General features: G+C 42.4%; 1 protein-coding gene across 1 annotated transcript in view; it reads right to left on the bottom strand.

Annotated features, from left to right (window-relative positions):
* Window positions 1-9140, bottom strand: part of LOC103260112 (cilia- and flagella-associated protein 46-like) — a gene marked incomplete at its 3' end in the record, with an annotated part of 70512 nt that overhangs the window by 44870 nt on the left and 16502 nt on the right. The window lies entirely within an intron of this gene.

The raw sequence follows: 9140 nt of genomic DNA, 5'->3' as shown, positions 1-9140 counted from the left end.
GTGCAGTGGCTGCTCCCGGCCACCGCAGCCTCGACCTGCTGGGCTCCGACGATTCTTCCGCCTCAGCCTTCCGAGTAGCCGGAATTACAGGCGTGCGCTACCACGCCCGGCTGATTTTTTGATTTATTGTAGAGGTGAGGTCTCGCTGCCCAGGCGGGTCTCGAACCCGCGAGCTCAGGCAATCCACTCACCTCAGCCACCCAAAGGCGCGGGATTACAGGCTGAGCCACCGAGCCCGGCTTTTCTATCTTTTTAATAGAGGGGGGAAACTTGTTAATGTCAATGGACATTGAATTTTTAAATAATTAAACCAACTTCAGATAAATTTCCTCTTACAAAATTTGGCAAACATGCTTTCTCTTATTTAGTCCCTTCCTGGGGTTAGGATACAAAAATCCTGTTTAGAGCCCACGGTGTCCAGCGGCGGGGGCTCAGGGATCTGTCCTTGGTGTGGGGTCCCCTGCCCTTCGGTGTCCAAGTCAGCCTCAGCCAGAGGGACTGTCACTGTGCTCACAAGCCCAAACCTCTCTGACTGCTCACCTGTCCACCCCACCACAATGGCCACAGAGTCACAGGGCAGTATTCCTGAATTCACCCTATTCACAGGCCTCCCTCCCATCCCCAACATCCAGGATTCACAGCCACAAAACCAGCCTCAGCAAGGGTGAGTCTGAGTCCGCGCTGGAGTCTGCAAGTCCAAAATGTCATGCGTCAGAACCGGGAACGAGTCCAACCTGCACCTCCCTTTAACGGGATTGTAATGACCTCAGGGAAAGACGTCCCCAGGCCTGGGCAGCTTACAAAAACCAGGAGCGCAACACCCCGCAGTCAGCCAAAGGCCACATCCCTAAGCGCACTCTGCCTTGAGGGATGCGGGTCTTCCGGCCGCAGAAGACGCAAGCTGTCCAGTGTGTGAATGCAGACGGTGTTGCCCTAGCCTCTCTGGCCCTAGCAGAAGACCTCTGTGCGCCAAGGAGGACGCTTTCGTTGGGAGATTCCTGAAAGGGTGAGTGAGGCCTGTGGCACCTGGGCATGGGCCATGCTCGAGGCTCAGCTCCACGACAGCCAAAGCCTGGCCCTGTGTGTCTGGGCCTCAGTGGCGGCCAGGACTCGAGAGCGCAGACGGTCACCGTCCAAGGCTGTGTCCCCGGGCCTGCCTGCCTCAAAGCGAACGCCACACGACTGAGGAAGCTCCTGCCAGGCGTCGTGGAGGCATAAGACAGAGCAACACGCATCTCACATGTTCATGAATCTTCAGTTCCTTATGTGGTTCCTGCCGGCTGGGGTGTCTCCCGGGGCTAGCTCGTTCCCAGCGTGCACTCAGACAGCTTTCAAATAAGATGCAGCAGTGGCTAGTCTTTACAAATGCGGCAAGGTTTTAAAATTTAAAACCGTCCATATCCTTAACATTAGTGAGCTTTTAATTAAAAATAAATCTTACGAGATTCCGAAAGTCTAATAGGAAGGGACTGATTCACTAATTATGACACAAACATACAATGGGGTACGATACATACATTAAAATTCACATCTATAGTATCTGATGACGGGAAAATGTTCACTGTCTGGCGAGAGGTTTAAAAGCTGAACATAAGCACCGTGCATGACATAACCCAGGACTTGTGGGGAAAAGCTACAAGCTGGCATGTGGGAACCATAAGAGGTTATTTATGAGTAGCAGCATGGCCAGAAATTCTTTTCTTCTGTCCTTAAAAGTCTTCTGAATTTTTCATCACTAAGCAGGTGCCTTTGTCACAATTTTAGAACACAGGGAAAACACGTTAAAAGCATATTCTAGGAGTCTCCTGTGTCCTAGTAATAGGCTACATGAGAGAGGAACAATGGTATGGCTAAAGATAAAAACTTCTATTTCCATGTTGCACCGAAAATTTTTGTGTACTGATTTTTACTAGAGTATAACCAACACACTATCAACTGCAAATATTTCAGGTGCACAATTTAGAAGTGTTGATATGTGTATCCACCCGTGAAACTCTCACCACATTCAGACGCAAGCACGTCCATCATCTGCGTGGGTTTCCCTGTGTCCCGATGCAGTGCTTCCTTCTTGCTTCTCCTGCTTGACCCCACCGCCCGCTCCCTGCGGCTATCGATCTGCCATCTGCTTTCTGCATACAGATCAGTAATGCTTATTCCAGATTTTTATATAGACATATAAAATGAAGGTACTATAGGTATATATGTATAAATGTATATATACTATGTACTAGTCTTCATCTGCTTCCTCCACTCAGCATCGTTATTTAGTGATATATCCATGTTGCTGTTTCCATCACTAGTTCATTCCTTTCCATTTCTAGGTGGTGTCATATTGCATATCCCAATTTGTTAATCTGTTCACCTGCTCATGGACATGTGGGTTGTTACCAGTCTTCTGCTGTTTCAAATAAAGCTGAACTTTGTGTCCAAGTGTTTGCACAAACATGTGCTTTCATGTGTCTTGGTTAGACACCTAGGAGTGGAATGGATGAGTCTTACAGTAAGTGCATACTTTTCACAAAATCACCAAACTGTTTTCCAAAGTGATTACACAATTTTGCATTCATTCTCACCAGCAGTGTGAGAGTTCTTGTTCCTCCACATTTTTGTCAACGCTTAGTATGGTCAACCTTTTAATTTTAGTCATTCTAATAGGTGTGTAGTGAACATCACAACTAAAAATGTTCAACATCTTTTCATCTGTGTGTGTATGGCTTTTTGTCATTCATATATCTTCAAATTGAATCTGTAGAGATATCATATCTCTGATTCTTAATAATTTGTGTTTCTCCATGCAGAAGATTAAAACAAGATCCCTACCTATCACCATACACAAAAATCAACTCTAAATGGACCAAAGACCTAAATGTAAAACCTCAAACTATAAGAACCTTATAAAATGCAGGAGACACCCTTATGGAAATTGGAACTGGCAATCAATTCTTGATCAATACCCCAAGTACCCATGCCATAAGAGATAAGATAGACAAGTGGGACCTCACAAACTGACAAGCTTCTGCAAAGCCAAAGAAACCATCAAGAGAGCAGGGAGACAGCTTACAGACTGGGAAAAGATATTTGTCAACTGTATGTCTGACAAAGGTTTAACATCTAGGATTTCCAAGGAACTCAAATATGCTGAAAAGAAAAAAAACAGACAGCCCCATTACAAAGTGTGCAAAAGATATGAATAGGCACTTCTCAAAAGAAGACATACGAGGGAGGTGGGGAAGATGGCGGCTGAGGCAGTCGGACTATTCAAGTCCCAGTGTGAGTGAGTATATGGAAAATTTTGTGTATGGGCTGATGAGTGAATGGGAGTGTGAGTGGCTGATTGAGTGAGGGCTAGGGAGCTAGTGGCCAGGACTCTCTGGGTGTAGTGGTTGGTTCTACGCCTGCTGGATTGGACCCTAGTGATTCCCAGGACACAGAAGCCAAGCGCTTGGGGGGCTCATGAGCAAGTGACCAGGGCTCTGGTGCAACAGCTGGTGCTGCGCCTTCTCTGATTGGTGCCAGGCTCTTCTCAGGTCACAGAAGCTGAGCACCATCTTTTTTTTCAAAGGGACAAAAGTTTTCCTGTGAAGAAGCAGTGAGGAGAGACTACCGCCCCAGGCTCTGCCTCACCACTGCAGCAGGTTTTGGAAGCAGGGTCTCCCTCCACAGACCCTGGAACTGGAAGCAGGGTCTCCCTCTTACCACTTCAGCGCAAGCCAGGCACTGGAAGCAGGGTCTGTGGAGAGAGCTCAGAGGCAGAGCTCCACCAGAGAGGTCAAGAGAGGCGGCCTGCCACCATCTTGAATGTGGGGCAGGAAAGTGTTCCAATTTGCTCACCAGGGAGCAACAGACCTGATCTCTGTGACTGACGGATCAACTACTCAGGGGTTGATTGTGACCTTGAGGGAATATCCTGAAAGCACAAACTTTGGAGGGACCTGACGAGTGCTGATCCCAGGCGCCCCATCCCCTACCCTGATCCAGATGCAGGACAAAGGGTGTGGCCAGAAAAGGATGAGGAAGAACTCCAAGGAGATCAGTGGTGAGTCTGGGCTGACCCAAACCCCCTCCTCCCTAGCAATCCTCTGAACATCGGACCCACACAGCTGGGCCATGACAGAGAGGGACAAACCCAGGCAGAGCCTGGACATCAGTTACAATAACAGAACTCCATTCCAGGATAGACCTGGCTGGGGCACTCCCAACAAGAACATATCTGGGAAAGAGACAATCCTGTACCTCCCTACCGGAGGAGATCTCCTTGACCATACGAAAGTGGGAGGGGAGTACTGCAGCCCCACCCACCTCCACTGCTCCCCTTCTTCCCTGCTCTGGACACTGAGGAGAGAGTGAAAGAGGTGGAAGCTCTGCAGGAGAGACCAGATAAGAGAAACAATTACAGAGCCTGTCACAAGAGGGCAGGTTTTTAAAAAAATGTTTTCAAATTTTAAAAAATATTTTGCCTGTTTGTTAGTTCATCTATTTTTAAATATTATTCCTTTGTGCATGAATGTGTATGTGAGGGGTTGATCTACACTCCCTAGTTTTTTTCTTTTTTTCTTTTCTTTTACTGTTTCTTTCTTCGTTTGTTTTTTCTGTTCATATGTGTATGTGAATGATTGAGCGTTCAACTTTCAATTTTGTTTTTGCTCTTTTGTTCCTCTGGCTTTTTTATTTTTATTTTTTATATTTTAAGGTGTGTGTCAATATAAGTGTGAGGGCTCACTCTGAATTCCCCTTTTTTTCTTGTCTTTCTGTTTTTCTTTTGCATTCACTTTGTGCTAGGCATGTGTGAGTATGTTCAGTTTTCTTGGATTTTTGTTGTTGTCATTTGTTTAGTTTCACTCTGTTGTTGTTCCAGTTAGTTTTGGGGTGTGGGTGTATGTCTGTGTGTGTGTGTGTGTTCAATTGTATTTTTGTGTTGGTTTCTGCTCTGCATCATCATGTGTGGTGGTGGGAAGTGGTCTCAGGGAACACATACCACAATCAGTGAACACTGTAATTTGTAAGTAGTTTCTGTAAGGTAGTGCCCCAACCCTTACCTTATTCAACTTTCAAAAACTACAAGAGACAGCAATGTTTCCCACCCACAGTCCTATTTCAAAATAGAACAAATCTAGAGCCCAGATCAGGGAAGAATAGCAAGCTGAGCAAACATCAGAAAGGAAAGCCTCACCCAGTGACAGTGAATAACAGAATTAAAGAGAAAAGCAAGAGATCTGTCACAACTGAGGAAAAAACAAAGGAAGACCACAGGCAATTGTAAGTATAACAAAGAGAAAATTCTTGAAAAATCAGAACTTGGAGCCCAAACAATAAAATTAGCAAATCACTAGCCCAGAATACAACAGGGATTAGGGAATGGATGAAAAGAGTGAATAAGACTCAAGAAAGACAAGATGAAACACTGAAAGAACTTGTAACAGAGATTTTGGCAATAAAAAATTTCCCCCAGGAAATAAATAACAAGATAACAAGCAAGGAAAGCAGAATTAATCTAGTTGAAGAAAGAATCCCAGAACTTGAAGACCAGAACATGGAATTAATCCAATCTGTAAAACACATAAAAAGAAGACTCAGAAAGAAAGAACAAAGCCTACAAGAGATGTGCAATTATATCAAGAGGCAGAACCTATGCCAGATTGGTATCCCAGAAGAAAAAAGGGAAATGGAGAACAACTTGGCACAAGTATTCCAGGAAGTAATACAAGAAAACTTACCCCATCTCACCAGAGATATGACCAGTCAAGCACAAGAAATACAGAGAACCCCCACAAGACATTGAATGAGAAGACCAACCCTAGACACATAGTAATTCACCCAAAGTAGGCACAAAAGAAAAAATCCTAAAGGCAGAGAAAGAGAAAGGTCAGACTATCTACTGGGGAAAATCAATCAGAATAACAGCAGATCTATCAGCAGAAGCATTATAAGCAAGAAGGGACTGGAGTCCAATATTCAAAGTCCTCAAAGATAAACAATTTCAACCAAGAATTTCCTACCCAGCCAAGTTCAGCTTCATCTGTGACAGAGAATTAGAATCCTTCCCAGACATCCAATCCCTAAGATATTATGCAGCTTCCAGACCATCTCTACAGGAGACACTTAAAAAGATATTAAGCACAGAAGAAAGAAAAAAAAGAATGACCACACACTACCCAAGAGAACAGCAGAGCACAGAATCAACAGAGAATATAGCGCAACAAGAAACTTGAAAACACACACACATATCAACCCCAAAGCTAAAAGAAAGCAAGCAAACAAAAAACTTTATAAGACCCTCATGACAGTGATAACAATCACATTTCAATAGTTAGCCAGAATGTGAATGGACTAAATGCACCACTGAAAAGACACAGAATAGCAAAATGGATAAGAAACCATGACTGAATTATTTGCTGCATCTAGGAAACTCATCTCACCATAAGGGACACACACATACTCAAAATTAAGGTATGGAAAATGAGTTTAAAGGCAAATGGATCACAAAAGAAGGCAGAAATCATGATCTTAATATCAGAAAAAAACAACTTTTAAGATATCAAAAATTTTAAAAGATACAAAAGGACACTATATAATGATAAAAGGTTCAATCCATCAACAAGAAATATCCATCCTAAACATATATGCACCCAACACAGGAGCACCAGCATTTATAAAGCAACTACTAAGTAAACTTTAAAAAGATATCAACTCTAACACTATTATAGCAGGGTACTTGAATACCCCACTAACAGTCCTACATAGATCATCAAAGGCAAGAAATCAACAAGAAGATCCAGAATCTAAACTTGACACTCAACCAAATGGACTTAATAGATACCTACAGATTATTCCACCTAACAACCACAGAATATACATTCTACTCATCACCACATGGAATGTACTCGAGGATCGATCACATCCTTGGCCATAAATCAAGCATAAACAAATTCCATAAGGTTGAAATTTTGCCATGCACATTCTCAGACCACAGTGGAATAAAAATAAATATCAACACCAACAACATTTCCCCCAAACCCACCCAGACACAAACACTAAACAGCATGATGCTGAACAACTACTGGGTCAACACTGAAATCAATGCAGAAATTATAAGATTCCTGGAAACAAATGAAAATGAAGAAACATCTTACCAAAACCTCTGGGATGCCATAACATCAGTTCTAAGAGCGGAATTTATATCTCTATGAGCACACATCAAGAAAATGGAAAGATCGCAAGTGAAGAGTCTAACAAGTCACCTAAGGGAGCTGGAAAGAGAAGACCCAAAACCCCAACTAGAACAAAAGAATCCAAATAACCAAAATAAGAGCCCAAATACAGGACATAGAAGACAAAAATATCATAGAAAACATCAGCAAAACAAAAAGTTGGTTCTTTGAAAGAATTTACAAGATCGATGGAACCCTAGCCAGAATGACCGAGAAAAAGAGAGAAAAAGCCCAAATAAACACAATCAGAAATACAAAAGATCAAATCACAACTGACTCCAAAGAAATTCAAAAGATTATCAGAGATTATTATGCACTCCTGTATGGAAACAAACTTGATAACCTAAATGAAATGGAGGACTTTCTGACATCACACAACCTCCCCAGGGTGAAACAAGAAGACATTGAGACACTAAGTAGACAAATAACAACCCAGGAAATTGATTCTGCCTACAAAAAAATCCCTGGACCAGATGGCTTTCCATCAGAATTCTACAAAATGTACAAAGAGGAGCTAATACCAATCCTATTGAAAGTATTCCGGGCAATTGAGAAAGATGGAATTCTCCCCAAATCATTTTACGAAGCTAACATCACACTGATACCCAAACAATATAAAGCTCCAACAAAAAAAGAGAACCACAGGTCAATATCCCTTATGAACACAGATGCAAAAATCCTCAACAAGATTCTAGCAAATCGGATTCAAAAACACAGCTCAGAAATCATCCACCATGACCAAGTAGGCTTCATCCCCAGAATGCAGGGTTGGTTCAACATTCGCAAGACCATAAATGTAATTAAATACATCAACCGATGTAAAAACAAGAGCCACATGATTATATCATTAGATGCAGAAAAAGCTTTTGATAAAATCCAACATCCCTTCTTGATAAAAAGCCCTCAAACACCGAGGTATAGAAGGAACATACCTCAAAATAGTAAGTGACATCAACGATAAACCCACAGCTAACATATTGCTAAATGGACAGAAACTGGAAACATTTCCCCTGAAAACTGGAACAAGACAAGGCTGCCCACTCTCACCTCTCTTGTTGAACATTGTGTTGGAGGGCCTAGCTAAGATAATTAGACAAGAGAAGGAAATCAGGGGCACCCAAATAGGAAAAGAGGAAGTCAAGTTATCCTTCTTTGCTGATAATATGATCATATACCTTGAAAATCCAAGAGAATCTGTCAAAAGCATGCCTGCACTGATAAAAGACTTTGGCAAAGTCTCAGGGTACAAAATAAATATGCAAAAGACAGTTGCATTCCTATATACCAACAACAAGCAGGCAGAGACCCAAATTAAGAGCACAATCCCATTCACAATAGCCACACAAAAAATGAAGTACCTCGGCATCTTACTAACCAGAGAGTGAAAGACCTTTACAATGAGAACTACAAAACACTGCTTAAAGAAATCCAAGAAGACACAAACAAATGGAAAAATATTCCATGCTCATGGATAGGAAGAATCAACATTGTTAAGATGTCCATCTTACCAAAGACAATCTACAGATTCAACACAATACCCATTAAGTTACCAACATCATTCTTCTCAGACCTGGAAATGACAATACTGAAATTCATATGGAAAAACACAACCACGGATAGCCAAAACAATCCTTAGCAAAAGAAACAAAGCAGGAGGTATCACACTTCCAGACTTCAAACTTTACTATAAGGCAACAGTAATCAAAATAGCCTGGTATTGGTACAAGAACAGGCACATAGACCAATGGAACAACATAGAGATTCTGGAAGCAAAGCCTCAATTTCTCAACCAAGTCATCTTTGACAAAGTCTCCAACAATAACCACTGGGGAGAGGAGAACCAATTCAGTAAATGGTGCTGGGAAAACTGGCTGATCACATCCAGAAGATTGAAACAGGACCCCTACCTATCACCATACACAAAAATTAACT

This window comes from Carlito syrichta, unplaced genomic scaffold, assembly GCF_000164805.1.
Source record: "Carlito syrichta isolate Samal-C Ts95f unplaced genomic scaffold, Tarsius_syrichta-2.0.1 Scaffold303117, whole genome shotgun sequence".
Lineage (NCBI taxonomy): Eukaryota > Metazoa > Chordata > Mammalia > Primates > Tarsiidae > Carlito > Carlito syrichta.
The sequence above is the reverse complement of the archived record's forward strand: the minus strand, read 5'-3'. Positions and strand labels throughout refer to the sequence as shown.